This window comes from Corvus cornix, chromosome 2 (assembly GCF_000738735.6).
Source record: "Corvus cornix cornix isolate S_Up_H32 chromosome 2, ASM73873v5, whole genome shotgun sequence".
Lineage (NCBI taxonomy): Eukaryota > Metazoa > Chordata > Aves > Passeriformes > Corvidae > Corvus > Corvus cornix.
In genome coordinates this window covers 17800615-17825581 of record NC_046333.1, presented here as the reverse complement: position 1 = coordinate 17825581, position 24967 = coordinate 17800615, and the positions used below count along the sequence as shown (strand labels likewise).

Here is a 24967-nt window from a genome sequence, read left to right as displayed (position 1 = left end):
ATCTTCTCTCTTGAAGAACCACTGTTGTTGTTCAATGTCAATACAAAGCCATACAGCTTTAAAAAGAGCATCTGCAACCACAAAAATGATACCTAACAGAAAACTGGAAAAACTGTAATTCTTACTTCATCAAATTGCACTAGAATCAAAGTGGCCGTCTGAAGACCAGTCCTTAAAAAGGACTGAAAAACATTTTAGAGGTGGTGTGGGGGCTGATTTTTTGTCAAAATTTTGTGTTGTTTCTATTGAGATTGAAACATTATGTTTCTGCTGTGATTTTACTGTATGAATATAGCATTAGGGCAAGTAGAGGTCTGGGTAAGTGTCAAAGCAGTACTTAATTGATACTGAATCCATTAAATAAGAACATGAATTAATTTTTTTCAATAATGTGTATTTCACTGTGCCTATTTTGTGCCTGTTTTGAGCCACAAGTCTAAGTAACAAATAGATAATTACTAACAGTATACAAACTTTTTGTTTTAATATAATTAAGTACCACTTTCCAAGATCACACATACTTCAACTAACCTAGATGTGCTCTAGTTCAGTTTATCTCAGCATATGGCTTGTTCTCACCACATGCCATAGATTTCCAAATCTAACTGTAATTAATAGGTTATGTCAAATAACTATTGAAGGAAATCCAGCCTCAAAAAGTGAGGCTGATTAACACATTGATTGAGCAACTTCTAAGCATTGCCTTAGTTGGTTTTGTTCCTATTATTTGAAGTTTCAGGAAGATCGGGGATATTAATAACCCTTTACTCAAATAAAGGCATTGTGAAATATAAATTCAATGTAACTTTAAGGATAATACAAACAATTAAAAAACCTTTTGTTTTTATAATGGTTCACTACTTGTATTCTGATATAATAAAAATATTTTGAAACAGTTAGAAGAAGTCCACAAATATATCTATACACACACATATATGTATATATATATGTATATATACAAACACATTTCCAGGCAAATGCTTTCTAAAATGATTAAAATATAATTCATAGCAGAAGGGAGATCCAAACAGTTTCACTGTCCCCACACCTTTGGCAAATGACAGGATGTAGTAGTATGAATAGATGACAAATTATGTTTTTATTTGATTATAATCACATTGAGAAACCTCATAGTAGAGTGAGTTTTTAAATAGCTGAAATAATTAATGGAAGTCGTTATAGATCTGTCATTCTTACGAAGGGAGAAAGAGCATTTTTTAAAGGAAAACATACAAATGCTATTTAAATGGTACAAGATCTTTCCTTATTTCTTTCACATGTTCTTTACTTGAAGGATTCCAAAATTGGGAAGTGTACAGAAGGACTTATATGAGCAAGGATTTGGAAAGGGAATATGACTTATGTAAAGCAGATCACACTTTCTCTCAATAAAGCAAAGAAGTGTTTTTGATTATTCAGCATGAAAAAAAGGAAACCATAAATGGAGATTTAATCCCTAAATGTCAAGAATAACTCAAAGAGATATAATTTTATTATAAAACCCTTTAGACCACTGCTGCTGGGATTCCCTTCCATGCCATTTTAAATGAAACTAGAATGCAATACAGGACAAATGAATTTCCTAAATGAACTGCTCTGTGGGCATATTTTGAAGTGTTTCAGTGATAGATTATGATAGGCTTTTAAAAATTACACTAAACATTGCAACCACCTTAAAAACTAATTATGTATCCATGTAGACTTTACTTGCAGACTCTTCTGTATTCCAAAAACATTTCTTGCAATAATTTTGCAATAATCTTTATTTTCAAGAGAGTTCAATGATTTCTTAATATCCTGAATACTGACAGCCACAACATAGTAAGATCACTTTATATATATATATATCTGTTTGTCAGATTTCTTTCAGTTGTATATATTCATTACATATGTGTTATTGTGCCCTGAAGGCTAGAATACGTGAAGTGCAAGAGTAAGGAACCATACCTCACATCAGGTATAAAAACAGAGCAACTAGAGGACCTCCATGCAGGTATCCGTAATTCCTCAAGAACCTCCTGGCACCACTTAGGGCCCACACAGGTTTTTTTCTGGTAGTTACTCGCTCAGATGCCAGCTGTACCCAAATCCCCTAGCAGCATTTTAAATGCTGCTTCTTTCTCCATGGTCCCTACAGGATCTGTTCCTACTCAGTTAATCTCAATGAAGTAGAGGAAATATTTTTCACATGAGGACAAATATGATTCTCAGCTTAAGATTCAGAAGGAAAAAACTATTCAACACCTGGACTACTTTTTCCTAAAACTTGCTGTGTGAAGGCACTACTGCAGCTCTGTAAGCTGTTGGTCTTCTGCAATACTACGGCATTAAGGTAGGATTTGTGCTGCTTTTGGAAATACGTAGGTGTAATGGCAAACAGCAACCATCTTGGTTTTCTGTCTCTGTGATTCATGTAGTTGTGTATTTTTGGTAAAGCATTGTTTCTGGTGGAAAAGCCAGGATTTGAGGGCTGTTTAATATTTTCCAGTATTTTTAGCTATCTGTGAGGTACAGTGATAATAAAGGGATTTCTTCCATCAGACTCCTACCCTGTAAGTTGAACTGATTTCAGACAAACAACCCCAGAGTGACACTTACCCAATAACTGTAGCTGTCAAACACCATGACCATCACCAGACCACCACCCTGTGGTCTGCCATGCTCTTCTTCTCTCTAGATTGAAGAGCAAGGATCAGTGAGTACCTGTTCAAAGAGGTAGAAGGTAAGGACCTAGTTTAGTAGTGATGTTACTCAACTCCATTTGAGTTAAATGGAAAAAAAGGCTGTTTAAAAAAGCATAGTTGTAAAGAAAGCAGACTGCTTTAAAGAAAGTAGACTGCTTTTGGTGTAAGGAAAGTATTTAATTACTTACATAATACTCATACTCACATACTTACAAAACACAAACATAGGCTTAAGAGAAACTGGTGGAAAAAGAAAAACTGGACTAAGACAAATTTAAACAGAGGTATAACACAGTAACAGCACTTCACAATATTAAGTAATAAAATTTGTATTTGCCTTATGAGTTAATGGCATTCTTCTTTCTGCCACACCCAGGACACTTCACAGTTTTCTCTTGTTGTCTTCTCCTACTGCTGCTGAAAAAAAACACCAAGAAATACGAACAAGACTATGGCCAGAAATCTTTGCAAAAAATCTAATATTAACCAGTGTTATGGTTTATCTAATAATTACATTAAAATTAGTTACAAAGAAGTCATCTGTGAATAGTGTATTCAAAAGCCATAGAACTTTTTTTCAGATATAACGCTAATTGTATTAGCACTTTGATCTATGCCAGTGGAAAACTGTTTTTCAGTTCACCATCTGGGAACATAATAATAACTAGAGCAAAAATATGCATTCTTTTTCTTTGAAAATGCTGTTGAATATGAGCTGGGACTGTCAACAACATTAGAAAGTGACAGCAGCTCTAGCTTGTACTGAGTTGTAACAAAGCCAGCTATTTCTGTGTACTGCTCAGCATTGCTCATGGATTTGTACTACCCAGATGATGGGAAACCAATAATATTGTCTATAGGCAATTAAATGGAACAGAATATTGATAGAATCATTAAAGATGACAAAAGGGGAACATTTAATCAATTGATATTTTTCTCCATAAGATTTTCCCAGGATTTTACTACTGATTGAATATTCAGTACTTTGTTCCTGATTCTATTTTGTAATTGTTCATTTTTTAATGTTAGTCTAACATTGTTACATTTTCCAGGATTTAAGATAATGTCATTTAAATGACATTAGGGAATGTCATTTTCTAACATTTTTATTTGTTAAAATAAAGTAAAATATATGAAGAATTGTATAGTAATAAAGAAAACATTACATTTATGTAATAATCTTTATGAAATTTCTTTAAGAACATGTTAAAACTGAGAGCAGATCTTTTGAGAGCACAAATGCTTTATTCCAATCACACGTTTTAGGATTTATATTTCCAGATTCAGCCTTACTGACATTAATTTTTACATTCCAACTTCATCCCACACAAGCACTATGTACACTGAGAGTGTTTTTATTCTCTTTCTTGTCCATCTTTCTTTTCCACATTTGTATGCACTCAGAGTACCAATGAGAAGTCCCAGAGAGGAAAGCTTTTAAGTTCTCACTGAGTCTCCTCCTTCCTCGCTGCTTTCCAGAGGAGCAGCATTCCACGCTCAATGTTATTTCCCATCCACTGTGCACATTCCTGCTCTGAATTACTTGATTTAGCTGCATTACTGCTGTATTTCTTTTGTGCTTAATATTGACCTGTTTGATAATATGCAATGACAAGACAAGGTCCCAAAAACTTTCATGCTAAATAAGGTTAGGGGTTGCAATCAGTCAAGGTATGTTCATCACTTTTCACTACCAATTGTGAACGCTCTCCGTGTTTTGGAGACCTCAAAAGCAGACTCCAAAGTATGTCCTAGATATTTGACAACTGTGTGCTTGATTTTAGAATTAGGAGGAGAGAGAAAATTAGGAGGAGAGAAAAGAGTGAGACCAAAGCTCACTCAACAGCCTTTGCAAAGGCCGGACCCCTGCGCACTCAGACTATTGCTACACCTGTGCATGGAAAGGTTTGTCCAATTCATCCAAGAACATTCCCTTAGAAGAAGCATTTTTAGACAAAATTTTGAACTATCTCTGGATTAATAATAAACTAGAAGTATAGGTGTCTAATAATAAATATGTATTTTAAGAACCATTTTTATTCTGAGAACATATTTTTCTCCTGAGTTAATAAAAGCTTCCTAATATCTAGATTATATCAAATCTGACTGCTTAAGCTTTGATGTTAAAGGTCCCACTGTGATTTCTAGAATTATCACAACTCAATTTATGACTTAAAATTATTTTTCTAGGTGCCTCAGAGATGATCCAGAAATGTGTCTGAGCTGTTTTCATGTTACATACCACTTTCGAAACAGATGATGAAGCCAAATCAACCCTCAGTTACAGCATCTTACACCTTCCAGTGCTTTTGGTAAATATACCAGTCAGACTGTAATTTTTAGCACTAACTAGGATTCTATGTGGGCAGATTCTTATCCCAAAAGATTTTCCCTGAAAGAGCAAAGTCTATACTCTGGCCTGACTTTAGACAAAAAAAAAATTAAAATATTTTATTTATTATTTCCAATTTAATGCAGTCCTGCTTACACCTTCAAGTCAAAGAAATTTTCTTAAAATGTGATGAGAATTATAAACTAGTTTCATTTTGAAGGTGCTTACTAGAATTTATTTAATATGCAACTTATTTGGTAGGATTTTTTAACCTTCACAAATTGTTTTGAAAGACCTACTCTACATTATACTTTGGGTTTTTTCCCCCTAATTAAAAAAAAAAATGCAGTCCTACAGTACTTACCCAGACTCACTGAACTGAAAACTGAGTAAGTACTGCAGGATTGGTCCTCTATTAAAAAAGCCCAAGACACATGGTGGTGAGATTAACAAAACAAAGTAAAGCAGCTATGACTTGGCACAAAGTTTGACAAGCTGCAGAAAAGCAAATGTTTAAATAACTGAAGTGGTACTGTTTTTCTATTCACAACCTTTTCTCTTCTAAACAGTATCATATTCTTTTCCAGCACATTTAGATTGCAAGTCAAGCTGTGTTTTATTTTTTATTATAATAAACCCAGTCAGTTTACTGTAACAAAGACGTACTAGCAGTGATCAGTGTGAAAGCCAGTACGAAATCAGGCTGGGGAAAAAAAAAGTCAAATGGCAAAATAAAGGACCAGCCGTCTGGAAAGTTCCTGGATCATGTAAAAAGAAAATAAAAGGCAGTGTTCTTATGAGACTAATGCAGAATACAAAAATATTTTAAGACAAAACTCTGTATCATTCCCTATGACATTTGCAAACAGCAGCAGCAAATCTTTTCAAATAAGGTTGCATTTATTAAATATTTTCCAAGTCCTCATAAATCAAAATAGTAGTTTTTAAAAAAAAATATATTTCTAGTAACAATGTTTACCTCTGTTCCTTTCAAAATATAGTAAGAACAAAATAAAACAGTAACGTATGTTTGCTGTCTTTTTTCACATGTAAAATAACTTTCCTACTTTTAAAACAAAATTATTCAATCTATGGGCTACCAAAAGACTTTTGCATATTTTATTAGACTTGCAATAATAAATGATGGTTACAAACAACTGTGTACACACCAGTATCTCACCAGATTTTTAGCTGATGGTCTTTCATTGTCAAGTTCTGCCTTGAATTTTGATCAACTAAAATACATATCTGGGAGAAACAGAGTTGGATTTCTTACTACAAACAGGCATAAATTTCTAAAAACCCTTTCAAAGGGTCAGTCTCCCTGATAAAGAGACTACAGATACCTAGCTTCTGGCTGGGTTTAAACCTTGACACACATACATTCATTTGTGTGATAACTGCTAACAGATAGATATCTTCACTTAGAGCTACATACTTTAATGTGAAGTTTAAAACGTCACAAGAGCCACACATATAAAGCAGAGTAGAGTGTGATGTCACAGGAGGCAGGAAAAGGATGAAATCATCAGAAACAGAGACTTCAGTGACCTAAGCCCTCAGAAAAGTGGGTACTTGTGGAAACCTGTTCCAGGCAGACAGCAAGGGCAGTTTGGAACTGCAGGAGCAGTTCCACTGTTGTGTTGTACACGTGTAGAAAGATCAGCAGATGTCTGTATCATCTGCAGCAAGTTCTAACATGTCCCTGAGAGACAAACATTGTCAGGAAAATTACACATCTCTTCTCACCCAGGACAAAGGATTGTGCCAAAGGAGCAATTTAGGCAAAATTCTTTATGAATTCTTTAGAAGTTCCAGAATCAAACTCCTTTAAACAGTTACACCGCATGGCAAAGCTTCCTCAGTTCTGCTGGACTGGAGCTGTCTGTCAAAGCTACTGTCATTTGGGAGTTAAACATCTATATTTCCCAGTGTCACCAGGAGCATAGTTTGTTACTTACTGAATTTGCATTTTGAACATATTTAAAACTAGACAATGTTGAGTACAACACTGACATTCATTTTCTTTCATAAAAATGGAGAAATGCTCCCCTTCAGCATAATAACCTAGGAGCTAGAATGCTCGGCCACAAATCAGGGCAGCTGACATTGTATGCCACTGGGAGTTTTATGGGGCTTGATTACAATATCCCAAGTCATGGAAAAGTAGCCTAACTACCCCTCTATGATGAGAATAAGCCACCAGTTCTGTTCAAGCTGTGCCATTGGACACAAAGAATATGAAATTCATGAGACTAGATACAGAATACTCATGCATGAGCTTGATGACATACCAAAGCTGTGACTGCATGAGAAAGGGACAACCCTGTGTTTTGGCTTGATAGATTATTTATGCATTTTACGTTAGACTATGAATTACAAGAAGACAATATACAAAACATGCCCCCTTCCCCCACTCTGCAACCCAACCCAAGCAAAAATACTCAGCAAAAATACAAAGAAAGAAAAAACAGATCTATAGATATAAAGTCTCTTCCTCTATGCTGAGTATCCCCACCTGCATCCTAGAGATTATGGCTCTCCTGTGCTTGTTCCCCCTGTATTCAGTTTTAAGAGGCACGTGGTATAACCTAGAGTTAATTCATTGGTATATGGAGCTACAGGTTCAAAGGTCCTCAAGTTCAATGATCAGAGCCCTGGGCAAATGCTCCAGTCCTTGTGAGAAATTCAGTCCTTGCCATTTCTTATGATGCTCTTATGATGAGAGAAATAAGAGAGGCAGTGCTACCAGACAGTGCACAGCTCGGCTGCCTGGGCACAGGAGGAAGATCAAGACTCCAAGTCCCACCTACAAGAAATTTATCAGTAATTTCTAGTTAGTCCAAGTGCTTCCAACGGGTTTCATTGCCACTTATGACTGGCTGTGTCTGCTTGGATCCCATTTTTAAGTCTTATCTTTTCCTTATACTGTGTATACTGGATACTGGTGCCTGTATCAACTTTGTGAATTCCCTTTCTGGAGTAAAATATCCAACTGCTGGGTACTACAGCAGTGTGTGCCTTCATGCCCAGCTCCTCTTTTTTAAGATCAAAGCTTCATAACCAAAGAAGAATTTATGCACATTCTGGTTATCTGGAGGACATTGATCAAAGGATATGTAGTTGATCTCTAAGAATTGTGGTTTTCCTTTTAAGAATTGAAATATAATTAGATTCATTATCAGAATTATAATGAGGACTGCCCCAAAGATTTCTCACAGAACTTCACCTACCTGTCACCTGACAGACTGTGCCATGACTCTGAAGGGCCTCCCGTACAGGCAGCTGTGCTGGAGGCAATTGGGAGGAGGGTGTGTGGTCCAAATTTACACAGATATGTGCTTGCAGATCATATGAGTGGCACACAGAAAAGAGTACCTATGCTGCTGCTCAAACCCACAGACTGAGGTGACACCTATGGGAAGATACTAAATATTAGACAACACTCTCCTTTGTACGGACATGAAGGGAAGAGAAGGAAAACAGAGTAAGTTTCAGGAAAAATTTTCTGTGAGTGAAGGGGTGAAAAAATGTACTTTAAAAATACTCTTTGAACTTTACAAATGAACAAAGAAGGAACATTCAGTATAGGAACAGATGATTGGCCTTTTCTTCTGAGCATGAGTCTTCAAACCTAAGCTGGATTCCTGAGTACTGCCACAACTATAAAGAAGATAAAAGACAACAGTAGACACATCCCTCCCATAACAGACTATTGCATTAGATAGACCAATTAATACTCCAATTTTGATTTTGGATTTCATGTACAAAATCCTAATGAATTTATCCTTTCAATGCTACTGTAAAGATAAATAGGTATCACTATTATAGGAGTGGGAAATGTGGTCATAGAAGGGATATTCATCCAAAGCACAATAAAAGGCAACAAAAGGGATGATTTTAGAAATCCAGTGCCTCAATCACCACAAAAATATATCTATACTTTTAAAATATGAATTTGTATGAGAATTGAGTAATAGTGGGATTTGAATATAGAAGTACCACTATTTCCCTTATGTTTCATCACAGGGAAGTGAGTAATCTACAAAACATTTTGGAAATGTGTCACAGAAGAAATGTTTTTTATAGGAAGAAGTCCTGTGTCTATTTCTTAATTTTCAGAATGAGAACTATACACTGTAGAAAATAGTCCTTTGAGAAATATCACAAGATAGGAAGTCCACTGGGAAGATACCTAGATGTTATACCAGGAAAACACTGAGTGCTGTCAACCTTTTACTGATATCAATTGTTAATTAATAAATATTTATTAATAAATAAATAAATATTGGCATTGAAGGTTTTCTTTAAAAGTTGGCTTTTACATCTTGTTCAGATAGTGTTTTGGTCAGATATTATATAAATAATAATTCACATGTAGTAATAGATCTATTTAGGAATAGTGGAATATTTAACAAGTCAGAGGTTACAAAAACTATTAATTTTCTTTTTTGAAGTTTCTAGCTATTCACCTATACAAATCTTCTTTCCTTACCTTCAAAAACTTACTGAATGTGTTACTTTTTAAAATAAAGTGTTCAATCCTTTTACTGTAGTGTATTGAGGTTTAGAATATTCATAGTTTTTTCAAGTAATTTTCATTCAAGGAATACCAATTCATTATTACCCTACAATGAGTTACACTACCATAACCCAAAATGTAACATAACTTAAAGTCAGCTTTCTAACATTATTTGGACTGTACATTGCCTACACTCCAAGCTCGTTACTGTTCTACCAAGAGTGTAACTTACAGAAATTAAAATACTTTGAACCTTTTGAAGTGCTTGCACATCTCTTTCCATTTTTAATTGCACTGTTTGAACTTGCTTATCTGAAAACAAGAGGGGAAAGAGAAAACCCATAAATCACTTGCCTACGTTAATTTATTCAAAATGTTTGCTTCAGGTCAGTGTCCGAAGCCAGCAGAATGCACTGGGATGAGAGTCCTGGCAGAATTGTGACCTTCACCGCCGCCCTTGACATTCACAGCCTCCTCCCTGCTGTTCTGCTGGCTGGGCAGAGAGATAGGAAGAATGAAGTTCAAGTGTGACTGAGTGCCCACAGCTTTTCACTAATATTGGTTCTGGACATCCTTGCTGCTTGTCACACCCAATACAAAGTGTTTTAGCAGGTGGTTCTTTGTGTCTCATCTAAAACTACCAAAAGATAAGAGGTAAGATAGGATCAGATGATAAACAGGAATGAGGAATATTGTCTGTATCAAATAAATCTTGCCACTATTAAAGGTGATACTGGGTCTAACCTTTGTAGACGTAACAAAGCTAAACAGCCAAATTTGATTCTGTTGCCATAGTTTCTAGTCCTCCACTAAATGTTTCACTCTGGCAATATGTGAGAAGTACCCTGCAGGTAAGGACTGTACATTGCATCTGGAAAAACACCTTTTTTTAAAGAACTATAATAAAGCACAGGTATCAAAAGTAGCACCAGCTTATTTGAGAGAAAATGATTCTGTTATAAACTTTCCCAAAACCACAAAACTAATTATATGAAGAAATGTGCATTTTGCAGAAGCTCAAAAACTACTCTAGGGAGAGAGTAGATTTTAATATTTTTAAGATAAAATAGTAGGCCATTATTTAAAAACATAACTATCTACAAATGACACTTTTCTGTATCAGTAACTTCACAGTATATATCTGTCACAAAATAAGAAGTCTAGTCACATTGCTAGGCAATATTAGAAGTCTCAAAAGCCACAGCAAATATTCCTTTGTCATAAACTAAAAATATGTAAATATATGCATTAGAATTAGAATAAGTATGTATGAATTTTGCTGCAAATACATACAAAATTAGCATTTGATACCAGAAAAAGACAACAGTCCAGAAACAAGTTCTGAAGCATAAACAATTCCAACTTAATGACATTTCTTACACGTTTTTAAACTAATCATCTTGATCTGATATCAGTTTAAAGTTTTACCTAATAAATACTTTTCTTTTTCAGCATGTTCCAGAGCATTTTCGAGTTGAGAAGTCTCATTGTGCAATTTAAAAGCCTCATTCTCTTTTTCAAGCATTTTTTTTCATGGTCATCGTCTTCAAAGACAACCTGAAAGATTGTGACGCCTTGAATTTATAAGGAAGGAATCAGGGATTTAAATATGCTGCACTGGTGTAATATTATACAACACAGTATCATATAATTTCTGAATTCTATTACAGAGTCATAATATGAATAGAAAAAAGTCGAGACTCTAAATAGGTCCCTGCTAGAAGAAAGGCTGCAGTACATTATATACAAAGCCCATAACACATGGGGACATTTTATTGACAGGAATAATGCATATCATACTGTTTGTGTGCCCTCATCATTCAGGTCAATTTATTATGGAGGCTGTGTCCAGGAAGGCAGCTGGGGCCTATCCACCCACACTTCCCCCCGTGTTTATGAAGTGCTGTCCGTAACTAGGCAGGCAGGAGGGACTGTGGACAGGCAACACCAGGGGGTTGCAAAGTGCATGGCTAAGGAGGGGGGCTTGTTGCCTTTGTATCATTTCTCAGTGACAGTGCTGCCAGTGTCATGAGGAGCACATCACATGTCAAAGCGGTGAAGTTTTCAGGCTGGGAGCCGCATGGAGTCCATCAGGCCTTCTGATATCAACACAGTTGGTTTTCTACTTGGTGTCGGAGCCACCCAGAGGCAATTCATATTCTGAACATTAACATGGCTTTGCATGCCTGTCACACATAGACCGTGCAGGGGTTTAATGCTATTGAAGACTACGGTTTAAATCTCTATGCAAACAGTGATTACCTTGTAAGAAGGTTCCAGGATAACATGCAACAAAAGACTTTAAAGTTATAGTTTTAGTAAAGCAATCTCATTTACATTTTTATTATGCGTGTCCTTTGTTTAAATCTTGCCACGTCCATTATGGAAAAGACTTCTTATGCAACTGAAGCTTATTGGGACAGCTACTCTTTTTTTCTTGTTGGTTTCAAAGCTATTGAAAACATTTGAATATATTGTCTTATGGCTGTCTAGTTTTTACTGCCACATATTTCTTTTAAAATTATAGAAAAGCTTTCAGAGCTGGCACAGAACTTTATAGTAATACCAGAATATTAACTAACTCCTGAAACCATTTAAAATATTAACACAAAAGAGAAGACTCACACAACAGTTGCTTTGCTTGCTAAAAAAACCTCAGGATATTATTTGCATTGCTTGGTAAAAATATGAACTTTTTAAAAAAATTACTCCAAACAAAAAATCTTAAAGACCTTAAAAAATTAAATTTCAAGGTTTTGAAATGGCATGTAAACTTAAACTATAGTGTAATGAGTGATAAAATATAGTCCATAACGATTTGTTTTTCTTTGAAAAAGACATTTTTTGTCTCAAATTTACCAGAAGAAATTACTAACGTACATAAAGTTTTGGCTGCAAAGTTTTCATTGATTTTATAAGAAATTGTGTAAATAAAATGTCAAGTGCTTTGCACATTAATTCATATTAGTTTGTGGTTTCCCTTCCTGTACTGAAGAAACAGTAGCAGCTTACATAAAGACCACTTGTGAGTAACAAAAATGTTATTTTTAATAATGCAATATTTTAAATAAATTCTAGTGAAATATTTCATCAATATTTCATTTTAAACAGTGTTTATGCAGTATCAGATTTAAAATTATTCCTCTGAGATAACTGTGAGTGTGCATGCTTTCACTGAAAACTTTTACCAGATCTTGTAGACAGCCGAACACCCTGCAGGGAAAGCAGTAGTGTTAAGAAAACAGCACAAGAGACATTTAGGTAATTAGCTGACACTCTACTCTGGCAGTGGGCAGCTCTAAACCACCGCAAAACAACCTCAGAATTTCAAAAGACCTTTTAAGTAACTGTTACAGCTCTTAATAGGCTTAAGTATTTGTTCCTCTGCTCTGGCTGTGTTTAAGCATCAACAGCAGATGCTCGAAGAAGAACCTTCACACAAAATAAAGAAAAAAAGATTTAGATGACTCCTATGAGTAAGTCTGAAATGGCATCTCAGTGTAATCATGATCTTGTCCTGTTTTCAAAGAAAGGACACGAAAGGCTTTCCTGGCCGAGCTGCCCGCTGCTATTCCCGGACAGCCTTTAGCTCGAGCGCCACCGGCTGCCGCGGCCGAGAACTGCAGCTCATTAACTATTCCGTCTCCTGCTGCAATGAGGACACTCATTAGCAAAATGAACAAAGGGACAATTTTCTGTAGCTACAGTCATCTGTTACACTTTGAGTGGCAGGTTTTGTAGCAATGTTCTCCCTACCATCTGCCCGCAGCGGTAGCGTTTGGCTTGCTTAAACTGGGGAACTTTTAAGTTGTAAGAAAAAAGGGCTAGAGGTTGCATGGCTTATACAACATGGCTCAGACAGGAGACTTTCTAGATTTCCCACCTTTTCTGATGTACTGCCTTCATTCTAACAATTTATTACTTTAAATTAAAAAAAAATAAAAGAAAATCAGCATATTTCAGCCTTAATAATGCCACTCCATATTTGCTAAGGTTTTGTACAGTGAACTTACAATAGCTTTTCTAATAACACTAGACAGATATGCACACATAGTTGTGGAGCACAACGAGCTTCAACTAGATTCATTCACCTATACTTATAGTATTCTAGACAAACAGGTAAAGGGGAGAGAACATAGCTACTCACTATGCAATTGAGAAATATGCACTTCAGTTTTGGTGCCTGGCAGTATTTAACACACATCCAAAATAATAATTCGGCCTTTTGAATAACCGCTATGACTTTCGCACTCCTATTGCAAAGAAATGTGATGCAAATTACTGATGTTATCCTATGACATGAAAGAAGAATGTATTTGAATATATTCCAGTTAAAATTATAAACTAAAGTTGTTACTGTTGTAGATACATTGGTAATTTTCCTTGAAAACAAATCCATTCTCGAGAATCTGTCACCCAAATGATCATGCACCTCTGTTTCAAGCTCGACTTTAGGTATTTACAGGCCATGCTGTGTGCACACCAGAGGGTGCAATTGCCCAGGCTGTCATTAAAAACACTCCTTTACAAACACACCCAGTTCTGAGTTGCAAGGGAAATGATAATTTCACTATTAATTTTTATTTATTTTTATTATCCATAACATCTTACATTCCCATGATTATAATTTTAAATCTTTCACAATTTATAACTGTATATTTCAAAGAAATACAGTTTAAGGTTTAACATGGGAACGTGCAGTATGGGCATTGGTTGGATACAAGCCTTTACTTTACAGTCAGCCATCCTGTTACTAAATCCGTATCTTCAATTCAGCTAATGGATATATTTTATTAGGGCTTCCAAGGTCTTGAAGGAGATCAAAATGTCATAATTCCTTTGACAACATGCTCTAATCAGCAACCATTCTCATAGTGGTTTCATCTTGTAGCCACTGCATCCTGTCATCTATGGAGGCCTTTTAAATGAAACAAAACAGGCACTGCCCAGGGAAGGATTAACAAGTGGCTACTGGCCCAGACACCTCCATTTACCTCATCTATGGGGGCCTTTTAAATGAAACAAATCGCAGACACTGACCAGGGAGGGATTAACAAGTGGCTACTGGCCCAGATAGCTCTACTTACCTTCTAATGTCATGTCAGAGCTGGAAATACTAAAGACAGCATAGCTTGGGAGGGAAAATAGGGTTTTAGTTGCCAATTCTTTGACATAAGAAAATAGTGAACTTTTCTTGTTCCTGTTTTGTATGAGAATGCAGAATTCTCAGAGAAGCTGGTGATCACAAACGTTTGCTGTATGGATTAGCTAAAGATTCCATAGATCCTGAAGTAATCCTGACAGCTCCGCCTAAGGATGAGGAGTCGGCCATCCAATTTGACACTAAATGTTTACTGCAACCAACTGTTTTCATCCATTCAGAAGCTTGTTTGGGATGAAAATCAACTAGCAAAGTTTTGTAAACTGTTGTTAGAATACTGCATGTGACCTGGAGAGAAATTAAGCATTCTCTTAAGAGAGAGATTCCAAACACTATGCAAAGATCTCCAAGTCTTCTCTTTGGCAAGGTATTCAGATTCTGTAATCAAGTAATCTCGAACTATATGATAAACAGATTTAAGATGAGTTTTTCAACTTAGGGCACTTTCTCCAGTTTTGACTGGAGAAATGTTTTGACTTTTTCTTGTTCACTTCCCTATCTATGCAGGCTAGAACTAGTACTAGTTCTCAAAGACTTCAGAGATCTAGTACCTCTTTACACTTACCTGGCGCCTGTTCCAGTACCCAACCAGCCTTTGAGTGAAGCACATTTTTCTAATATCCAACCAAAACCTTCCCTGACACAGCTTTAGGCCATTCCCTGTCACTGGTCACTAGAGAGAAGAGATCAGTGCCTGCCACTCCACTTTCCCTCACAAGGAAGCTGCAGACTTCCCCTCAGTCTCCTCCAGGCTGAGCAGACCAAGTGACCTCAGAAGTTCCTCACACGGCTCCCCTCCAGGCCCTTCACCATTCTCGTAGCCCTCCTTTTGACATTCTCCAATAGCTTTTTGTATTTCTTATATTGTGACACCCAAAACTGCACACAGGACTCGAGGTGAAGCTGCACAGAATAGAGCAGGACAATCTCCTCCCTGGCCAGCTAGCTGTACTGTGCTTGTCCCAAGGATTTTCATTTTATTAACAATTCCACAATTTTTACTTAAGAGTAAAGCCATACAATTGCACTCATGTCCCTTGCTTCCAATAAATTGATTATTTTGTCCTTAATTGTGCCATTTATAGTTCTTTCATTGATATGTTGTCCATTTTATGGACAGGTCTTTAGTAAAAGCAGTTCTCTCCTTTAGTAAGGGCCTATGCCTTATTTGCCACATACTACTTCCTTTTTTAGGAATTTCAGCTTTTTTGTTCATATTATTGTGTTCAGATTTTAACTAGTTAGTCAGTTTTTCTCATCAATATATATCAAGCTTTGGAAATATTGCATGTATGTGCACCAAAACTCACTTGCATACATAGATGTGCTCATATATTTATGGCATAAATATATATTAGCATCTCATTCACCTTGGCCTCACCTTGAGCCCTGTGTCTGGTTCTGGGCCCCACAATTTCAGAAGGATGTGAAGATCCTTCAACATGCCCAGAGGAGGGCAACAAAGCTGGTGAAAGGGCTGGGAGGAAAGTCCTATGAAGAGCAGTGAGGACTTTGGGCTCATCTAGTTTGGAGAAAAGGAGAATGAGGGGTGACCTCATTGCTCTGTGCAGCTTCCCAAGGAGAGGAAGCGGAGAGGAAGGCGCTGATCTCTTCTCCCTGGTGTCCAGTGCTAGGACACATGGGGATGCTTCAAGGTAGTGCCAGGGAGGCTTAGACTAGATATTAGGAAGCATTTCTTTACTGAGAGTGCCATCATACACCTGAAGAGGTTTCCTAGAGAGATGGTCAATGCCCCCAGCCTGTGTCTTTACAGTGGGTTCACACGTATGACAGTGGTAATACAAGTGCCCTGGGGTTAAGAGGCAGAGTCCAAAAACGCTATCAAGATCCCTGATGATCCACTAAATAATGCAGCATTACAGCACTAAAATCTACAACTAACTGGCCTAGTACCACTAAAAGCTGTGAGGCAGTTCAGGTATTGCTGCCTAACTATTTTGAACCGTAATAGCAATGAAAGGTTTAACATCTGAATTCCAGTGAAGTTACAAACGTCTCTACAGGCTTTCTGATCCAGCTGGATGTTCTAATAGTACTCCCACCAACTCAGAACTTTTAAAAGATAGTGAGGAGATGATTTTTTACCCCTAGAATTTCACATACCGTCTACCTTAGGGGGCTGCCAGCACAGTTAGATGGCATTTTCAGATCTCGTTAGTACTACACATCTCAATGAAACATAAAGAGCAGGGATGAAAAAGCAATAGAGTTACAGGCTTAGCTGGCACTGTGGAACCTCTTTAGAGCCTGAGACTGCTTTTACCAGCCTAAAGCATATGTGAAGTTTTGAAAAAGTGTTACAGATTTGTCACATTTCAGTGAAATCCAGATGAATACAGTGAATTTGGATAGAAGGACATGTTTATGTTGCGGAAGGGATAAAAAGATGCATGGGCAAATGAGACAATCATGTCTTCCATTTGAAGACTACAGACTGAATAAGCAGGAGAGTTCTTTGCCTTTATAACTACCTATTTATGTCTGCATTTGCATGGGGGAAAAGATTAATAATTGAAAAGAGGTTCTCATATTTATGAATGGTTGTACCCAAGTAGCTGTCATACACCATGAACTCCTACTGCAGGTGTTAAGAAAACTCAAATGAGGGATTTTGTATTACATCTTTATATTTCAAATGAAGTTATATCTTCACTGTATATTTGAAATGCTGATTTAAATGATTAACAACCCAATTCTGAATGCAAAAAGAAAATACTTATTTTAGAATTCCCAGAAGCAGTGTTTCACTACCTAATTGTAAAAGGGAACATAGACTATTCTTCAAATTGTCTGTCTAGTCTACAGCTCTTTTAGATTATCTCTGCCTAAAACATTAAAAGTAATTGCTAGAAGATTCCTCAATGCTCACAAAAACCCCTATTTTAAACTCGGTTTTGGAGCAGAATTTCTTTTTTCAACTGATAGTGCTACAGACTATTACCCAGGAATGAAGAACAAAAGTAAAAAATGAACATCTTTACACTCTGTGAAGTTTTAAAAAATCTTGCAGTTTCTTTCTTTACACAAGCCACCATTTCCTTCACTGCTAAAGCCTTGGATTTGCTTTCTAATCACCCACTTTAAGCTATGCAACATTCTTGAACTGCGTATCATCTTCTGTCACTCGGCCAGTGTTTTCCGCATTCTGATTTCCTCTCACATCTTCTTAAAATTCCTCAGCCTCACAGCTCCCTGTATCTTTTCTGTGAACTTTTCTCCTTTGCTTCACATTTCTCTATCCTATTCTGTGAAACATCCACATGATTAATGCTGGCTTAAACCCATTCAGAAGTGCACCTGTTCTCCTGTCCCTGCACATGTCTAGGAGATCATTCATGCTGTAAAAACACATTCTTTTCTCCTTCCAGGATTCTCTATGATTTTTTAATATACTGTATTACACAGTAGATGCTGTTAATATACTGGACACACTTCCTGCTATATATCTCCACTTGACTGTGCTATGTACAAACAGGAGAGTAATTTTAGCTAAATATTTTACCCACTACGTATCCCAACTACCCACATAAGTGAAGTAATTTAATAATCCTTTTATTTAATACTGACTTTGTTTTGTCAAGAAGTACAACTGTGCATGCTCTGTTTGCATGCAGGGAAAGAAAGATTCCATACTTCCTAATGTGGATTCTTTTTGCTGTTCCAGTTATATGCTGAAATTAGTCACCATGAAGGTTTGTGCACAGACCCTAGAGGGCACTAGGAAGCCACCTGGAGTGCCCACGATTGGTCATCATGGGCTACTTGGGAGCCTAAGAGTTCAACTACCAAATTCATCAAAATATTTTTTTTTTTTTTTTTTTAATTGAACCAGTCTCCATTTTATATGGTTACTATGTTTCTGCCTCCTAACAGACCCAATCACAGACTGGCAATAAAGCAGGTTCCCTTCATTTGCTGTGAATTAAAGCATGCTCATCCTTCATGATTTGACTATCCTGAGCAACATGGAAAAGTAAGCACTGACTGCATATTTGGGTCTAATTCTACACTGCTTGAATATTTTGTGGTCAATCTTCACCAGTCAAGAAACTAAAATCTGCACTTTTTGCATTCTTCCACTGGTTTCTACTAACATACCTCATTCATGTTGTATTAACTATGATGTTACTCACCTAAAACTGTATTCAAGAATGCTAAACTGCCTAAGGAAAAACAATACTTGTAAAAGGAAATTTTGTGTTGATTTTTTTCTATTAAATATAGTTTAAATGCCTAGTGCTCACAAAAAAATCAAATACCTTCTCCAGGTTTTGAAGAGCAAAGTTATACTCTGTAACTAGTTTACGACACATTAATACTCAGATCAGCAGTCTACTATCACACTAATGACTAAAACCCACCTCAAAAATGGCCCTGAAAACAGCCAGTACATCACATACCTGTTGTTGATGTTTTGTTGAATTTGGACCTCTTTCTGTAATTCAATTTGTAATACATTACTGAGAATTTTGAGGTTCAGTAAAAGGACAGGAACAATTACAAAACTGAACCAACTACTTTTATTTGTTCTTCTTTTTTGTTTAAGAAAGTTAAATCCAAGATCTTCTACTTAATTAATAGGCTCATGTTCCTTTTCTGTAATTTTTTCTGCATTGGCTATTAAAATATTTTTTTATTAATGTTCGTATCAGAAACCTGAATCTGAGGCTTTATGTATATTTCTCTCTTGTAATGAGGGTTCACTGATTGCAACATGATAGCCAAGGAGTGTTAATGCTGGCATGGGCTGTGATTTACTACCTAACAGTCACTGACGGTATTTTGTCAAATAAATATGTGGGAAAAGAACTGTAAATAAATTATACACACAGAGAGTGTGGTACTTTTCTTGCCCATTAAAATACTGCTATAAAGTATTTTACCAGAAATACCACAAGAAAATTTAAGAATATTTTTCTAAATATGTCTGTTAATATGCCAAGTACATTGTAATTCATGTTCTGCTCATCGCAAATTTGCAAAAGGCACCTTACACAGTAATTTTCTAATCTATATTAGTACTATTCTTTGCTTCCTTATTTCCAGTACTTCCATGGATTATTTTTCATTAAGGAAAGTATTGTTTTATCTGCACAAAAAGGACACATGAATGAATCCCAGTATCTAGTGAAGATGAACATATAAGTAAAAAAGAATTTTTTCTTTACCCATTTATGTAAAAAGTCAATGTCTGTCAGTGGGTCATTTATGTATTTACAAAGGTTTGGAGCCTGCTCTTCAAAATTTTCTTCATATTGTGCTTGACTGATGCTTTTGCAAATGAACAAATCTGGCTAGAGGGAGCAACTGAGCTAAAAATCAAAACCTTAAAATTATTTATTTTTATATAGAAGGCAAGCTGGTCGAAAGAGAAGTATGGCTATTCCATTACTCTGTTCAAGATGCTGATGACTAGAGTCAGTCACCTAAACACATTTCTATGTCCTACTGTTCACCTGGGCAGGGTCTCTACACCTGTCAGAGCTCACAGCTTCATATGAACACTTTGGACATCTCAGGCTGCCAGCTGAAATGACATCTGCAGAACAAAAGACCTAAATTTAAGTGTCTACCTAAGAACTTGGGGAGTTTCAGCCACACGCATAAGGCAAATGAAACCTGACTCATGAACACATGGTTTAGTGTCAGAAGAAGTGAGGTATGAAAGACATCTCATGCAGGGCTGGCTGACAAGGCACAGGGCTGAAGGAAACCTCTCCCTTTCTGAAACCAAAGGCAGAGGCCAGGTAGAATATCTTTAGACATCTCCACTGAACAGAAAGATCTGCATTGACTATTTGGGAAGACGCTCTCATAAGACACCTAAATGTATGTTTCTTAATCTGTGAACTGATTCTCAACCCAAACTAACAAATTTGACTGTTAAATAAAGTATCAGGGAGCCTTCTGTAAAGAAAATAAGAAATATTGCACTGTAATGTTGTTTCATAAAATTAAAAAGTAATTACATGAAGAAAATTCTAGTTTGATTTTGCAGAATAAATTGTAAAAATGTGCCCAAATTAACATATATTGCCAAGTCAGAAGTATCAATGACACCTTTTTAACGCTTGTTGTAAGCATTGCTCCATTGCATCACTCCTGGGGATGTAAAATTTAAAACTAACACTAACATCAGGAAAACTGTAACTCATTAAATGGAAGATCTGAATATACAAAATTGAACACATATCTCATTAGTCCCATGCAAGGAAAGCACGAGACCTGACCCTCAATATAAATATACTTGGTATACTGGTGTACAAAGTGTTCTCTGTTAAACTAAAGACTCCCCCTCCAAACCTTCAGTACTGCATATTTGGAAGATACTTGGACTCACTATTTGACAGGCAGAGAATATTTATGCAGGAAGGATATTCAGCTTTCTCAAAAAATAACTAACTTAGGAACACTCAAGTATCTGCCAGATGGTAACTAGTCAGATTCTGCAAATGAGACCCACACACATGTATTAATACAGATATCAAAATGTAAGCCCAGTAAGTGGCCAAAGCTTGTTTATAAATCCTAATTCAACATCCTGCAAAGTATTTTTTTGATAAAAAGAATTGAAAAATCAGCATTTTAGCAAGTAACAGGCGAAGGGTTAAAGGAAATACATTCTGCTTGCCCCGGTTCAGATGAGCAAAATACGCTGGAGTCTTCCAGGGATTAGAGGCAGAATGAGATACTGCTTCTAAAAATAGTACCCGAAGCATTTAATTTTAGTACTTATCTCTGTATATCGAGAACTAAAAAGAAAAGCTTATTCTTTCTAAGAATTTTGTGCGCATAATTATTTTATAACCCTAAGCACCTTCCTCTGAAATTTCTTACACAGTAAAGGGACAGCTAGAAACCCCTCATTTTGGAGGAACACATCTCCCTCTGCAGGTCTCTAGAGGCAACTTCTTCCCGCACAAATTGCTAAGGCACTTATGTTAAGCAGACTGCACTGTGCCTCCTTTAGGACTGCACCCTCCCTCCCAAGTCTAAGCATTACATTCCAGTGACACACTGCTTAGGATATACGTAACTGCGCAAGACAAGAGTAGACTATATTATTTGGATCTTCTTCCCAGTTTGCTTTTGTATGTGATTTGCCAAAGCACTGCACTGTTTCATTTAATCTCCTTAGATGTGTGAGATCAGCTAAGCCAAACTTGTAACTCACACAGGGCAAGTGTCATGGGAACTGCCAGGGCCGCATTTATCTCCCTGCTCTTAGCCACTATTCTAAACTTTCAGAATTTTCACTTATCTTTTTTGTACCTAAAGCCATGTTAACCCCTGTGTAATTTTCTCTGATTCAGATAGCCGAGCCATCCAGTCTCTAATTAAGCTATTAATACTTGCATATTAATCTATTTTAAAAACAGAGATCTATATGATTTAGCTAAAATAGGTATATGAAAACAGAACAAAAGCCAAACCAGATTCCTTAAGGATTACACAATACAGAGATGACAGTGACAGAAGTATTTTTTATACCACAAGGAAAACTCTGACATTTTCCTAATTACCTTGACTAAAGCTTGCACAGCAATAGATAGCTCCTTTATTCTGGTATTTCTCTGACACCTGCTTGTGTCGCATGATGTGTCATTTTTAAGTCACCTGAAATGCAAGGGATACAAAACTTAAAAGGTTTGAAAAAAACCCACTTGCAATATTACAGTACTTGCATTATTAATCGATCCTCTGTTAGTAATGGAAAATCAGAGGCAGTGCCTGTATTTCTTGTATCATTTCACTTGAATCACTTTTTTAAGATAGACGGCGGTATTGGGTTTGCATGGCCAGGTTTCGGTAGCAGGGGGGCTGCAGGGGGACTGCTGTGGTAAATTGCCAGAGGCTTCCTCCATGTCCGACAGGGCCAATTCCAGCCAGCTCCAGGACTGACCCAACGCTGGCCAGGGCTGAGCCCATCACTAACGGTGGCAGCACCTCTCCGGTAAGAGATTTAAGAAGGAAAAAAAGTTATTGTGCAAATGTGATTGTGCTCGGACAGGAGTGAGAATATGGGAGAGCAGCAACTCTGCAGACACCAAGGTCAGTGATGAAGGAGGGGGAGGAGGTGCTCCAGCCGGAGCGGAGATTCCCCTGCAGCCCATGGAGAAATACAGGGATGTAGCGATCCACCAGCAGCCCGTGGAGGAGCCCCACGCCGGAGCAGGTGGATGCCTGACAGAAGGCTGTGACCAGAATCAGGAAAAAGAAGGCCGAGTCCCCTTAACAGCGTCACCCGTATCACGGGATGAGGGTCCGGGAGCCGCCCTCGGCCCTGGAGCTGTAGAGCCCGGCGGGACTGCCCCGGAGCGCAGCCGAACCCCGACAGTCCCGGCCCGGCAGCGCAGGAAGTGACGCGGGCCCGGTGCCGGGGCGGCGCTGGGCTCGGGCCGGGCCCGCTCCGCTCGCCCGGTGCCGCCGCTGAGGCCCCGCCCCGCCGGGCCCGCCCCGCGGCCTCCGCCGCTCCGCATGGGCCCTGCTGCCCCGGGCCGCCGAGCAGAGCCCGCCCCGTGGCTGGGCCGCCCTGCGAAGCCTTCCCGAGCGGGGAAAATCGCTGCAGCCCGACCGGCCCATCTCCCCGGAGGCGGAACGCGCTTCATGGGTTTCTCCTATTTGCTACCAGTCAGCTGTTGCTCCGCAAATACCCTCACTCCTTCTGCACGTTTTTCTCATCTGACACGTTTAAATCTCATTCCGTAGCCTCTTCCCCACCTTAAGCCAACCTCCTCGCTGTTGGAGCATCTGGTCAACTGGACACTTCCTATTTAAGCTGAAAGTGCTGTTAAGTTGTAAATATCAGTGGTTAGATCCTCACTGGAGAGCGTCTGATGAGAGTTCATGCACTCCAGGTAAACAAGGTCAAGAAACATTCTCCCCACATGATGGCATTTTTCAGACAATATTGCACATAACGTGGCACCAATGCAATGACTCCCACCACACACAGAACTTCTCACCTCTGTTTACAAACAGACTGGAGGAGGGACAGGTGAATGAAGTTTACATGGGTTTTTAAAGCTGCATAAGAAGGAGAAGAAAATGTGGAAGAAATACAGAATAGTGGCTTAGGTGTTGAAGGTAGAAGAAGAAGACGAAAAAATCTGGGCAGTTTATGGCTGCAGGCTAGAGGAAGGTGGTGTCAAACATGAGTATAAGCCATTATGAATGGCCAGTTTTCTTCCATTGTAATAACAAACGTAGACTTTGACATTCTAATTTTCATGTGGTTAGGAGACAATAGTGTGATGGCCCAGAGCTAGGCATAATTTTCTCCCTTGATAGAAGTCAGTCAGAAAGTAAGGGCTAGCTGAAAAAGCTATAAAGGTATTAATGTGAGTTTGAATACACTCTTGGATCTATAGTGCTCTTTGACCACAATAGCTATTAGCATCTGCATTAAAAATTCCTTAAACTTTCTTTGAACTCAAATTACATCTAAAGAGATATCAAATATTTAATATCAAACATCTCATTGATGCCTTAGGCATCATCATCAACATGGCACAACTATACAAATATAGAAGCAAATAATGACTTATAGATGATGCAAGGAGTTTTAAGCAGGATGATTTCTTCTAATGGAGTTGAATTTTGCAAGTTCAATGTGACACACAATCTTTATGGCTCATAACTCACCATGATCAAATGAATAAGACTATTTCAAATTCTTAAATTCCACAGAAGTGCCAGGGAATCATATGGCTTTTAGAAAAAATGTGCCTTTTTTTTTCAAGAATGAAAATAATTTTACTAATTGTACCTTTCCTGCAAGTGCCAGGCATTATCTCACATCGTCTACAGAAGAAAGATGGAAAGTGATACCAACTGCCAACATACAATTAAATGCTAGATTTTTTTCTCTGAGCTCAAGCTGAAAAAGGGATAAACAAGTGATCCCTATTGTAATAGTAAAAAAAGAGAAATTTAAGAAGTTACATATAGTACAGGAGGTAAGTCATGAGTACATTGACAAATGTTACTTAAATGAATATAAAGGAGGGAGATTTCATTATTAAGTCAGATGTGCTGAGTAATACTTTAAATTGATACTTGTAACTTAACTATTCTTCTCAGAGGTTTTCTTCCGGTTAGAAAAATAAAGATAACTGAGTGGCAGAAATTATTACTTGGCTTCAAAAGACCTTTTGTAAAGCCTGTCTTTTAGGTCACCTTTCAACACTAATAATATAGGGAAGAGTGCATTTTGATTTGGAAAAAGCCTCATGAGCCATTTGAAA

The 24967-nt window shown here is 37.4% G+C and overlaps 1 long non-coding RNA gene across 1 annotated transcript; it reads right to left on the bottom strand.

Moving 5' to 3' along the window:
* Positions 1 to 3020: 3020 nt before the first annotated feature.
* Positions 3021 to 23068, bottom strand: LOC109144461. Its single transcript, XR_002045256.1, has 3 exons — positions 22863 to 23068; positions 22244 to 22337; positions 3021 to 3101 (listed from the first exon to the last, which is right to left on the bottom strand). It is a non-coding gene; the product is annotated as an uncharacterized LOC109144461 (long non-coding RNA).
* Between the last annotated feature and the right edge of the window lie 1899 nt (positions 23069 to 24967).